We start from the raw sequence: 3,758 nt of genomic DNA, 5'->3' as shown, positions 1-3,758 counted from the left end.
GCTAAATCACCACGAGCCAGGGAAGGGTGCGCCTCGATAGGCGATCGATTGGCACTGGACGATAGTGCGATCGATGGGCACACGAAAATGGACGAGCAGGTGGCAACGCCGCACCGTCGGTATCGATATGCGAATAAACATCGATCACGCACGAATGGTTTGACCAGGCGGAGGAAACATGGAAAGGAGTGAGACGCAGCAACGAGCAGCGAGCTGGGGATCGATAGCCCATGAGTATCGATGTCTAAGTGGAAACACGGGAAATATCGGCGCGGAAGACTTAAAGTTGCTACGAGGAGGATGAACGGCGCTCTAGAAACTCAAGGGAGTTAAGAGCGTCGAGGGAGCATCGAGGGAGCAACGAGGGAGCGTTGCGGGAATCACAAGGACTCGAAGGCTACGACATGCAAGGAAACGCCGGAGAGTAGAAACAAGTTCTAAATGTTTCCTGAAGTAAGGGGGCAATGTGAGGAGTTGAATAACTCCCCACAAATAGAAGCAGCAGCAGATGGCTGGCCGCTTACCAGTTACGCGGCGAATTCGCGTAGTAAGAGTTAGTAAGAGTTTGGAGACATGGATGGAGAACGAGAGAGTTTGGAGACCAAGTACGGAGAGCGAGAGAGTTTGGAGACCAAGGATGGAGATCGAGAGAGTTTGGTGACCAAAGACAGAGAGCGAGAGAGTTTGGAGACCAAGCATGGAGATCGGGAGAGAATGGAGGCAAGGCAAGAGTGCCGTGTGCAAAAACAGGATAACGGAACTCCACCGGACTTTGGACTCTCCCGTGAACTTTGGACCGGGAGAGGAAGTGCCACATCTCGACAGAGGAGCGGCACACAGGCGTGCCACAAGTATCACGGGAATCAGCGGGATGGCAGCAGTGGGCGGAGCATCGATTGGAAGCGGTACGTGAAGGACAAGTGGGTCAACCAGGAGTCACGGACTTTGGACCCAGAGTGGAGAGATCCAGCGGGCCGTGCGCAAAAGGGAAATAACGGTTCCCGGAGGCCCTATATAAGGCCGCAGAGCGCGGACAGCTGGATCAGTCGATCACGAGGAGTCAAACCTTCCAGATCAGTTAAAGTACCAAGTGAACAGTAATACAAGCAAGTAATCTACAAGGGAACCACAACCAAGCGAGTCGTCGGAAGCAGCGCCGTGGGGAGCACACAAGGAGCAAGATCGCCACGTCGAGACGTTCCGGGTTGGGACATCAGGAATCTCCGATTTGAGACACAAGTGGCTGAGTTCTGGAAGGCATCACGCGGCTAAGTCAAGGCGTTTGTTTTCCAACTGTGTCACGACCACCCCCTGGCGAGTCGCCCGGCGGGTCTGTCAGAGACAAGCAAAAGAGTCCTACGACGAAGAACCGTCAGCTTGGGGAGGAAAGTTGTCTGCGACCCAGCGTACCTTGCCCGACCAAGCAGGACCTGGCGTGACGGACGAGCGGTAGATCGACTTGCGGTTTCAAGAGGCGGCCGCCTGGAGAGCCCTGCGATTACCGGCGAAATTCCCGAACAGCAACCGCCCAACTCCCCGTGTGCCAGATCGACGAGATACTGGTCAGGAGACAGCGCAGAGGACATCGACAGCGACGCCAGCAGACATTTCCGGCAGCCAGGAGCGTCGTGGACGTCACGCATAAGGGTGAAGCCGGGTGGAACGTTCGTCTGCGCTAGGCGTAAAGCAAAGTGAACTGCTTGGCAGCTTCCTGGCGGTAGCCTTGACTGTCCGGGACAGAGCAAGGGACAGGTATTGCCTCGAAAGGCGTCGGCCTGGAGAGCAAGGCTGGTCGGTGGCCGGTGGCGCTTCCCTAAGCCCATAAGGCCGAACTCTCTGCGAGTTTAAGGCGCAACAAGCGACCCCGAGCCAGTCGGACTATGCAAAGGTCGCTAAACAGGTCCGCGAATGGTCGTTCAGGTTCGACGGGGCGGAAAAACCATTTGAGTTCCTGGAGCAGGTAGAATGGTCCGCCAACACGTACGGCTTAGACCTTGATATGATCCCTCGAGCGATGCCGGAGTTGCTTAAAGGAAGGGCTTCGAAATGGTTCATCGCCAATAACAAGCAGAGTTCATAGAAAGCTTCCACACCTATTTTCTGCCAAGAGATTTCTTCGCCGAGTCGTTCAAGGACTACATGATCTACTCTACGAAAGAAACGTTAAGGGTCATTAAAGAGAACTGCACACCAAGCCTGCGCATTTTCTTAAGAGCACACAAAGTGTCGGACCTGGACACGCTAATGATCCTAGCCGATGAGTACGAAGAACTTGAAAAGGAACGGGAAGTTTTCGCACAGGAGAACAAGTTCTCAAAGACCAAGTCGGCGTCACCAACGCAGGTGACATGCAGAAGATGCGAGGAGGCAGATAACCAGGACACACGAGGAAATGACCAATGGTCACCACCACACCAAGCCAGACGACAGCAGGCAACAGACGCACCACGCGGAGGCCATTGGACACCACCCCCACAACAACAGAGACAGCCAAACAATACCGTGTGGAGGCCGCCCAGCAACACACAGAGGACACAAGACGCCACCCATATCACAGACCCGCAGGAGGCCTGTCGGAAAAGCGGTTAGAACGGACACTAGGCTAGAGGATGTCGAAACCAGCGGCTGTTATTTTGCTGGATATGCGGCAAGGTGGGTGTCAGGAGCGCTGGTGCTGCCAACGAACGTGAAATGGCCTGCGATCTCAGTAGCAGAGAAGCGAGCGGGGATCGCACAATGCCACCTCTCCAAACTAACAGGCAAGCTAATCGAGGAGAAGCAGCAGTTGTCCGCAGCTGTGATAATTGGTGGGAAAAGCTACAAAGCCAAAATCGACACCGGAGCAACGGCAAGGATTACAAAGTTAGGTTGGCAGATGGAAGGTTCGGCGGAATTGATGCGCAGCTCGAGGTGGAGGTCAAATTCGGCAACAAACAAGTGATTATGAGCCTGTTGATTTTACCTGGAGTAGTGGATCCATTAGTGTTGAGGTGGAACTTCCTGAAACAAGTCGGAACCGAGATAAGGTGTGCTGGACACGAGATAATAATACTAGCCAGGAACCGACGATGGCTTGAGGAGAAGCTATCAGTGGCAGTCGTTCAACAAGTAAACGAGTTGGACAATACTACAGCGTTCCTTGAAGCAGGGAACATCGAATATGGCAGAACACCAGATCAAAATGAAGGATGACAAGCCAATCAAGCAGAGATACTACCCCAAGAACCCGAAAATTCAAGGGGAAATCAAGCCCCATCGTGATGGTGAGAAAGAAGACAGGCAAATGGAGACTGTGTGTCGACTTCAGGCAGATCAACGCGAAGTCAGTGAAGGATGCCCACCCAATGCCCCGCATAAACTACATCCTGGATCAACTAAGGGAAGCGCGGTACATCAGCAGTTTGGACCTGAAGGATGGATACTGGCAAATCCAACTGGAAGAGGCAATATACGGCGTTTACGGTACCAGGCAAAGGTCTGTTTCAGTGGAGGGTAATGCCGTTCGGACTTCACTCGGCGTCGGCAACGTTTTAGCGAGTTTTGGACCAGGTAATTGGCCCCGAGATGTCACCTCACGCATTCGCTTACCAGGATGACATAATAGTGATCGGTCGCACGCTAAAGGAACACAAAAGAAACCTGAGAGAAGTGTTCCGGTGTCTAAAAGAGGCAATCCTGAGGCTGAATCCAGAAAAATGTCAATTCTTTAAAAAGGAACTACTGTACCTGGAACATCGAGTGACAAGCGAGGGAATATG

This window comes from Drosophila suzukii, chromosome Y (assembly GCF_043229965.1).
Source record: "Drosophila suzukii chromosome Y, CBGP_Dsuzu_IsoJpt1.0, whole genome shotgun sequence".
NCBI classification, from domain to species: Eukaryota; Metazoa; Arthropoda; class Insecta; order Diptera; family Drosophilidae; genus Drosophila; species Drosophila suzukii.
Note: the sequence above shows the minus strand (reverse complement) of the source record.